Source organism: Glycine soja, chromosome 9 (genome assembly GCF_004193775.1).
Source record: "Glycine soja cultivar W05 chromosome 9, ASM419377v2, whole genome shotgun sequence".
Taxonomy (NCBI): domain Eukaryota; kingdom Viridiplantae; phylum Streptophyta; class Magnoliopsida; order Fabales; family Fabaceae; genus Glycine; species Glycine soja.
The window spans coordinates 24,683,506-24,693,588 of record NC_041010.1 but is presented as its reverse complement, the minus strand read 5'-3'; the positions used below and the strand labels follow the sequence as shown (position 1 = coordinate 24,693,588).

The following is a 10,083-nucleotide window of genomic DNA, read 5'->3' as shown; positions in this document are numbered from 1 at the left end:
ATCCGTAAGTTTCCGTGACGCACCGGAAATCGAAAGGAAGCGTCGTTGCATAATTAAGTGAGGTTTCGTAACATTCCGTAAGTCAAAAAGGGGATGATTATGTAATCCGCAAGGTTCCGTAACAATTACGGAAAGAAAACAAGTATCGTTACGAAATTCGTAAGTTTCCGTAACTTTACGAAAAAAGAATCACCAAAAAACAGCAGAGGGGGTGAACTTAGTAAAAATGGGGGTGCAAATAGCACCCAGGCCCATTTGGGCCCTCCAGAAGGTTCCTCCAGAAGGCGGTTGCTTCTGGAGGAAGCAACCCTGCTCGCCTGGGCGAGCTGAGCTCGCCTGGGCGAGCTGGGCGGCAACCACCTCCCCTATTTTGCTATAAATAGGGGAGGAATGCAAGAAGAAAAGGATCCCAGCCCTTTAGGCACTTCTCTCTCTTTGGAATTTGCTTGGAAAAATTGTTTCCGTGAAGAAAATCTAAGCCGAGGCGCTTCCGAAACGTTTCCGTAACGTTTTCCGTGAGGAATCTCGCAAAGGTTTGAACCGTTCTTCGACGTTCTTCATTCGTTCTTCATCGTTCTTCGATCTTCAACGGGTAAGTGCCTCGAACCAAGCTTTTCGATTCATTCTATGCACCCGTAGTGGTCCACATTGTGTTTCGTGCATTTTGATTCTCATTTTGTTTACTCTTTATACCCCCTGTTGACGTGCTTAAGCCATTTTACTTAAGTCGTTTCTCGCTTAACTTAAAAATAAAATAAATTTTCACCGAACGTTTGAATTGTATTATCCATTAGCTTCGGTTAAAATAAACTCCGACCGTTCGGTCATGCCGTAACCATGTTGGAAATCAAAAAAGGAAGTAAAAATAATATAAAATAATCAAAAAACATCTTTTAGTAAAATAAAGCGGAAAATCAATCGGACGTTTTCTCTTTGGGATTTCTCATTCTTAACCGAATTGATTAATAACTAAAGTGAAACTAAGGCTAAAAATCAACTCGCCTAGTCAAGCTCGTCCACAAAAATAGGCTTTGAAAGTTTGTCATTTCAATTTCTCACTAAGTAAAATGGATCATTTTTAAGGTCCAACGCCTTAAAATGATCACCACTTAAGTAAAAAAAGAATCACTTGATAAGAAAGAACTACGTAGGTCTGATTTTCTCATCCCAATTGAGAAATACGTAGGAGCAAAGGGAAACACCCTTGTCGACCACAAAAAAGGAAAAAATATAAAAAGGGTATAAAGGATATAAGAACATAAAAGGGAACAAAAAAATCAAAGTCATGTTTGCACATTCGATTAAAGGCTGCCGTCCCTTGGGACGGGCGTGTGGGGTGCTAATACCTTCCCCGTGCGTAAATACAACTCCCGAACCTTTTCACTAAAAAGTTCGTAGATCACGTCTTTTCCGGTTTTTCCGACGTTTTCCTCAAATAAACGTTGGTGGCGACTCCGCGCGTATTCCTTTCGTGGAACACGCATCCCGCGAGTCTCGCGTCGCCCTCCCTCCGAAGGGTAGGTTGCGACAGTTGGCGACTCCGCTGGGGACTGTTTTTTAGAGAGTTAGGCCATTTAATCTTGTGCAATGTTTTATCATGACTTTCTCCTTTGTTGGTTTCCCTTTATTTGTTTTATGTTCTTGTGTATATAAACTATTTGTTGCTTTTAGTGCGTTTTAAAATGTATGCATGAAGTAAAATATTTATTCATTTTATGCACACAAACACCAACACTATTTGCACACACTGTGAGTGAAAAAAGGGCCCTATACCCGGGTTCGTGAGAACATAAGGAGTGGAGGTGAATCTGTGATCATGCTAGGTCTCCGACTTGCTTGATTACAGTGAACCCTCATCTAGAGCTTTTCTCTTTGAAAACTTATTGTTGCTAGTAGTCCCTACTGCTACAATATGTTCTTCAAAGAGGATAATACCTCTAGAAACCATCAAAAGAGATATGACTACCTTGGGGGTTATCACTAAATGCCTAGTTAGTTCTTTCCCTTATAGGTCCCTTAAATAGGGGCACGAAGCAAACACGCTGCGTGCCATTTTTCAACACTGCCATGCATGAGTATCATATCCCCTTTTGCTTATGTTCGGTAAATATTGTCATACTGTGCACATTCCCGCATTGTGTCTTTTGCATAGGCCTTGCATATGGGTTCTGTCTTGATCCCTACTGTAAACAAACCAACGGAGGGTCCGTGTCGCCTTCTTAAAAACATGCGTTGGGGCATTTCGCTACCCCTAGACGTCGTATCTGAGAAGGGGACAAATTCCCCGGACCCCCGCATTCCTAGATTGCATCTGTGTCATATGCATTCCATCATGCATTCATCCAGTCCACCCATGAGATATCGGAGTTTTGATTTGCACCAGCTTTTATCTCACTTTAGTAAGCATGGGAACAAATCAAACCGGCAAGAGGTTCTACCAAGTCAAGGTCAAAAGCCCAGATACCACCAGCATCAAGGAATTAGGGCGGTTGATGGAACCCCTCCAAATGCAAGCCTTCCGCAAGACTTACGGAAAGATCTTAGAGTTAACCATAGCAGAGGTGTCCATAGAAGCCATTGCATCACTTACCCAATACTACGACCAGCCCTTGAGATGCTTCACATTCGGGGACTTCCAATTAGTACCAACCATTGAAGAATTTGAGGAAATTCTAGGATGTCCTCTCGGGGGAAGGAAACCATATCTTTCCTCCGGGTGTCTCCCCTCTTTGAGCAGAATTGCAACTGTGGTCAAGGATTCAGCCAGAGGTTTGGACCGCATAAAACAGACTCGGAACGGCATAGCGGGCCTGCCACAGAAGTACCTAGAAGACAAGGCGAAGGGTATGGCCAATCAAGGAGACTGGGTCCCGTTTATGGATGTGTTAGCTTTGCTAATTTTTGGGGTCGTCCTCTTTCCAAACGTGGATGGTTTGATAGACCTAGCAGCAATCGACGCTTTCCTTGCCTACCACCATAGCAAGGAAAGTCCGGTGGTAGCTGTCTTGGCGGATCTATTTGACACATTTGACCGAAGGTGCGAAAAGAGTAGCGCACGGATCATCTGTTGCTTACCCGCCCTCTGTGTTTGGTTGGTTTCACACTTGTTCCAACAAGACACAAGGCATCCATGTCCGCTCCTGAGCCATCGCTCATGTACTGAAAAGAGGAGAATAGATTGGGACCAGCTCTTGGCCGGGATAGGAGGTAGAACAATCAGTTGGTTCCCCCGATGGAAGGAAGGAAAAGAAGGAGTCCTTTCCTCATGTGGAAGATACCCAAACATTCCGCTGGTAGGGACGAGGGGTTGTATTAATTACAATCCCACGCTCGCTATAAGACAACTAGGGTACCCCATGAGGGGAACACCGACGGAAGAAAGCATGTCTCCTTTCCTTGTGAGGGATCTCGGCGCACGAAATTCCAAGACTATACAAAGAATCCATAAGGCATGGGAAACCCCGTTAAGGAAAGATCAAGAGCTTAGAGGCATTCGTAATGGCATCGTTGGTGGGTACCACGAATGGCTGAAAGTTCGCATACGAGGTTTAGATTGGCTAGCCAAGTTAAAAGTCGTCAGCAAAGAGAATTTTGAAGCACCGGAAGAGGACGAGGAAGTCCAAGCTCTCAAAAGCGAGTTAGGAAAGGCAAAACTCGCCAAGGAGAAGTTCAAGTTGGCTGCTACGCACGTTCGGAAGGAGTGTGCCGGGTTACGGGAAGAGAATGCAATTACCGCAAGAGCCCTTGAACAAGAGACCAAGAGGGCTCGCAAGGAAGAGTATGGCCGGAACAAATTTCGCGGAGCTCTATGGGGTAGCAATAGTGAACTCAAGTTGCGAAGGGAAGAAAGGGACCAGTCGCGAGCACATGGCATGGTTTTGAAAGAGGAGTTAGTTGCCTGTTCAAAGTCCAAAAGAAGCTTGTCTCAGCATTTATGCGAGACGGAGACCAACATGCTAGCTATCATCGCCAAGTACCAAGAAGAGTTAGGTCTAGCCGCGGCCCACGAGCATAGGATTGCGGACGAATATGCCCAAGTATACGCGGAAAAAGAGGCTAGAGGAAGGGTGATCGACTCTTTACACCAAGAGGCAACCATGTGGATGGATCGGTTTGCTCTTACCTTGAACGGGAGTCAAGAACTTCCCCGATTGTTAGCCAAGGCCAAGGCGATGGCAGACACCTACTCCGCCCCCGAAGAGATTCATGGGCTTCTCGGCTATTGTCAGCATATGATAGACTTAATGGCCCACATAATTAGAAATCGTTAGGAAACTTGTATGGTCTCTCAGACCTTGACTAGATATGACTTCCTTTTTGAAATAAAATGAGTTGGTCCCATGTTTCTACTCCAAAAAGCTTGTGCAAATCAAATCACTCCTATATCTCATCTCTAGCATGCATTTTCTTTCTTTACCCACTCCTCACGTTTGGTTTTTTAGGGAAAACACCATAACTAAACGCGCCGCAAGGGATCCCTATCGCACCAGATCCAAATCTAGAACGATGGGTGATCAAGAGGAGACGCAGGAACAGATGAAAGCCGACATGTCGGCTCTGAAAGAACAAATGGCCTCCATGATGGAGGCCATGTTAAGTATGAAGCAGCTCATAGAGAAGAACGCGGCCACCGCCGCCGCTGTCAGTTCGGCTGCCGAAGCAGACCCGACTCCCTTGGCAACTACGCACCATCCTCCCTCAAACATAGTAGGACGGGGAAGGGACGCACTGGGGCACGATGGCAGCCCTCACCTGGGATACAACCGAGCGGCTTACCCTTATGGATTGCCGCCCAACTATTCACCACCCATCTTGCAAGAAGATGCGGGCCACATTGCTTCTCCCGTCCATGAAAAAGAGCCTCATCAGCAGCCCGACGAAGTCCATATAGACCCTCAAGATTATGCTCGGAGGGATGTCGAGTTTTATCCCCCGATCCCCGAAGGGCCGGCACCAGGCACGTTGCCCCAACCCAACATCGCAGCGTCGCCAATAGTTTTGTCTATGGAAGGGCCGCCCCCGGCAACTGAAGAAAGGAGGAAGCTCGATCTCCTTGAGGAAAGATTAAGGGCTGTGGAAGGATTTGGGGACTATCCGTTTGCAGACATGACGGATCTTTGCTTAGTACCCGATGTTGTTATTCCCCCGAAGTTCAAAGTGCCGGACTTCGACAAGTATAAAGGGACGACTTGTCCCAAAAACCACCTCAAAATGTACTGCCGTAAGATGGGCGCCCATTCTAAAGATGAAAAGCTGTTGATACACTTCTTTCAGGATAGCTTGGCCGGAGCTGCGGTAGTGTGGTACACTAATTTGGAAGCTTCCCGTATCCGTACTTGGAAGGATCTGATTACCGCCTTCCTAAGGCAGTATCAGTACAATTCTGATATGGCTCCGGACCGTACTCAACTGCAGAATATGTTCAAGAAAGAGGGTGAAACCTTTAAAGAATATGCGCAGCGATGGAGGGATTTGGCGGCACAAGTAGCTCCTCCCATGGTTGAGAGAGAGATGATCACCATGATGGTAGACACTCTGCCAGTGTTCTACTATGAGAAGCTAGTGGGTTACATGCCGTCCAGCTTTGCGGATCTGGTGTTTGCCGGGGAAAGAATCGAGGTGGGATTGAAGAGAGGAAAGTTTGATTACGTTTCCTCCACAAACGTGAACGCCAAAAGAATCGGGGCAACAGGGGCAAAAAGGAAGGAAGGAGATGCCCATGCCGTCTCTTCAACGCCCGCATGGGTCAAACCCCAGCAAACACCTCATGGTACCCATCAGTACGCGCAACATCACCCAAGCTTCTCGGCTCCTGCTGGGAACGCCTCTAGCTCAACACCCGTACAGCCTAAGGCACCCACCCAGAGGGAAGCTCCCCAAGTTCCAACTCCGAACGCGACTCGACCAGCCGGTAATTCCAACACGACAAGGAACTTCCCTCCGAGACCGTTGCCAGAATTCACCCCGCTCCCAATGACGTACGAAGATCTTCTACCATCCCTCATCGCCAATCATTTGGCCGTGGTAACTCCCGGAAGGGTCTTCGAACCCCCTTTCCCGAAGTGGTATGACCCTAATGCAACTTGCAAGTACCATGGGGGTGCCCCGGGGCATTCCATCGAAAAATGCATGGCCCTTAAATACAAGGTCCAACATCTAATGGATGCCGGATGGCTGACTTTCCAAGAGGATCGGCCCAATGTGAGGACCAACCCGCTCGCCAATCATGGAGGGGGAGCTGTTAATGCAGTTGAATCCGATAGGCCCCACAGGTCTAAACCGTTGAGAGATGTGGCAGCCCCTAGGAGGTTTATCTTTGAGGCCCTACAAAAAGGAGGGGTAATTCCCCATAGTGGGTGTAAGGAGGATTCCTGTCTGCTACATCCCGGCGAGATGCATGACATGGAGACGTGTTTGGAAGTAGAGGAATTGTTGCAACGGATGATAGACCAAGGTCGACTAGAAGTCGGCATTAAAGGAAAAGAAGAGCCGCATATATGCATGCAATCTACGGAGGGGAGCGGTATTGCGAAGCCCAAACCCTTGGTGATATACTTTACTAAAAGTGCAGCCTCGCAAAAGCCTGGGCATCCCTTAATGGTCAAACCTGTTCCTTTCCCGTACCAGAATAGTCACGCGGTCCCGTGGAGATATACACCTCCGGAGAAGAAGGAAGAAGAGGTCACAGACGTCAGCTCGCTGTCGGCTAAAGTAACAAATATCACGGGACTGAGTGGTGTGACTTGTAGTGGTCGTGTGTTCGCACCTCCGGACCTACCGGTCCAACCCGCCGACGTCAAGGGAAAAGGAAAGGTGGTGGAGGAACAAGATGGCGAAGCACCCCACGCTTCGAATAAAGATATTCCAGCAAAGGGGCCCCCAGAGAAAAGGGATGGTAGAAAGGAGGTGTCGCTAGAGGAAGCCAGCGAGTTCCTTCGGATAATTCAGCAGAGCGAATTCAAGGTTATCGAACAGCTCAACAAAACCCCGGCTAGGGTCTCGCTGCTAGAGTTACTTATGAGCTCCGAGCCTCATCGGGCTCTGCTAGTAAAAGTGCTGAACGAGGCTCACGTGGCCCAAGATATTTCGGTAGAAGGTTTCGGAGGGCTGGTCAACAATATCACTGCCAACAACTATCTTGCCTTCGCCGAAGAAGAAATCCCCGCTGAGGGGAGAGGGCATAATAAGGCTTTACACGTATCAGTCAAGTGTATGGACCATATCGTGGCCAAGGTACTTATCGATAATGGTTCCAGTTTAAACGTGATGCCTAAGAGCACTTTGGACAAGTTACCATTCAATGCTTCCCATTTAAAACCGAGTTCAATGGTGGTTCGGGCCTTCGACGGCACTCGCCGAGAGGTTAGGGGAGAGATCGATCTCCCAGTACAAATAGGCCCTCACACCTGTCAAGTCACCTTCCAAATAATGGACATTAACCCACCCTACAGTTGCCTGTTGGGGCGCCCGTGGATCCATTCAGTGGGTGTTGTGCCTTCTACACTCCACCAAAAGCTGAAATTCGTAGTGGAGGGGCACTTGGTCATCGTGTCAGGCGAGGAAGATATCTTGGTAAGTTGCCCATCCTCCATGCCTTATGTGGAAGCCGCAGAAGAATCGTTAGAAACCGCTTTCCAGTCTTTTGAGGTGGTCAGCATTTCCTCCGTGGACTCCCTCTTTGGGCAACCTTGTCTGTCCGATGCGGCGGTAATGATGGCCCGAGTTATGTTGGGGAACGGTTATGAACCCGGGATGGGTTTAGGCAAAGACAATGGCGGCATAACTAGCCTGATAAAAACCCAAGGAAATCGTGGGAAGTATGGTTTAGGCTATAAGCCCACTCAGGCAGACATGAAAAGAAGCATCGCGGGAAGGAAGAACAGTGGTCAGAGCTCGCGTTGGAGACAAGAAAGTGAAGGAAGCCCGCCCTGCCACATAAGTAGAAGTTTTATAAGTGCGGGTCTGGGAGACGAAGGTCAAGTGGTCGCGATATGTGAAGATGATGTTCCAAGTACTTTGGATTTGGTCCGACCATGCCCTCCTGATTTCCAACTGGGAAATTGGCGGGTGGAGGAACGCCCCGGCATTTACGCAACAAGCATAATGTAAACCTTTACGGTTTTAAAAGCTCTATAGTTGGGCCTAGGCTTTAGAGTTTTCATTTTGTTAAGGCTTTGTGTCTTTTGTCTTTGAATTTATAATACAAGGATCTTTCTTCATCTGCTCCTGGTCTCTACCCATTCTCATTCATTTGCATGTTTACTTCTTTTTCTGAAACGGCAGGTTCGATGACGAGTCCCCCGAAGGTACTAATACCTGGGACCCGTCTATCAACTTCGAGCAAGAAATGAACCAAACGGAAGATGAAGAAGATGAGGAAATGGGACTTCCTTCGGAACTAGAAAGGATGGTCGCCCAAGAGGACCAAGAAATGGGGCCTCATCAAGAAGAAACAGAGCTAGTAGACTTAGGAATTGGCGGTGGAAAGAGGGAAGTAAAGATAGGTACAGGCATTGCCGCACCTATCCGTGAAGATTTAATAACCCTGCTAAAAGACTACCAAGACATCTTTGCTTGGTCATACCAAGATATGCCCGGTTTGAGTTCGGACATTGTGCAGCACCGATTGCCTCTAAATCCCGGGTGTTCCCCAGTAAAACAGAAATTGAGGAGGATGAAGCCCGAAACGTCCTTGAAGATAAAGGAAGAAGTGAAGAAGCAGTTTGACGCTGGATTTCTGGCCGTCGCTCGGTATCCAGAATGGGTTGCCAACATCGTGCCAGTTCCTAAAAAAGGTGGGAAAGTACGAATGTGTGTAGATTACCGGGACCTGAATCGGGCCAGTCCCAAAGACAATTTTCCGTTACCACACATCGATATCCTCGTAGACAACACGGCCAATTTCGCTTTATTTTCCTTCATGGATGGTTTCTCTGGTTACAATCAGATAAAGATGGCGCCCGAGGATATGGAAAAGACTACTTTCGTCACCCTGTGGGGAACGTTCTGTTACAAGGTGATGTCCTTTGGACTCAAGAATGCCGGGGCAACTTATCAACGGGCCATGGTAGCTTTGTTCCATGATATGATGCATCAAGAGATCGAGGTCTACGTGGACGACATAATTGCTAAATCTAAATCTGAGGAAGAACACCTGGTCAACCTGCGGAAGTTGTTCGAAAGGCTTAAGAAATATCAATTAAGGTTGAACCCCGCTAAGTGTACCTTTGGGGTCAAATCAGGGAAATTGCTTGGTTTCGTTGTAAGCCAGAAAGGGATAGAGGTAGACCCCGAAAAAGTGAAGGCTATCCTTGAGATGCCAGAACCCCGTACAGAGAAGCAAGTCCGAGGTTTCCTCGGGCGCTTGAATTATATTGCCAGATTCATATCGCAGCTCACAGCCATTTGTGAGCCGTTGTTTAAACTCTTGCGCAAAAACCAAACTGATCGGTGGAATGAGGATTGCCAAGAGGCTTTTGGAAGGATCAAAAAGTGCCTAATGAATCCTCCCGTGCTTATGCCACCAGTACCTGGAAGGCCTCTCATTTTGTACATGACAATCTTGGACGAGTCAATGGGGTGTATGCTGGGGCAACATGACGAATCCGGGAAGAAAGAGCGCGCTGTTTACTACCTAAGCAAGAAGTTCACGACCTGTGAGATGAATTACTCCTTACTCGAAAGAACGTGTTGTGCTTTAGTATGGGCATCCCATCGCCTAAGGCAGTATATGCTGAGTCATACTACCTGGTTGATATCCAAAATGGACCCGGTCAAGTACATCTTTGAAAAGCCAGCTCTCACAGGACGAATCGCCCGGTGGCAAGTCTTGCTATCTGAGTTTGATATAGTCTACGTCACCCAAAAGGCGATAAAAGGAAGCGCTTTGGCAGATTATTTGGCTCAGCAGCCTCTTAACGACTACCAGCCCATGCATCCGGAATTCCCGGATGAGGACATCATGGCCTTGTTCGAGGGAAAGTTGGACGAAGATCGGGACAAATGGACTGTATGGTTTGACGGAGCGTCAAACATTCTAGGTCATGGCGTTGGGGCAGTGTTGATCTCTCCGGACAATCAATG

General features: G+C 47.6%; 1 pseudogene; it reads left to right on the top strand.

Moving 5' to 3' along the window:
• The first annotated feature begins 8,809 nt into the window (after positions 1 to 8,809).
• Positions 8,810 to 10,083, top strand: part of LOC114368283 — a 32,112-nt pseudogene continuing 30,838 nt past the window's right edge.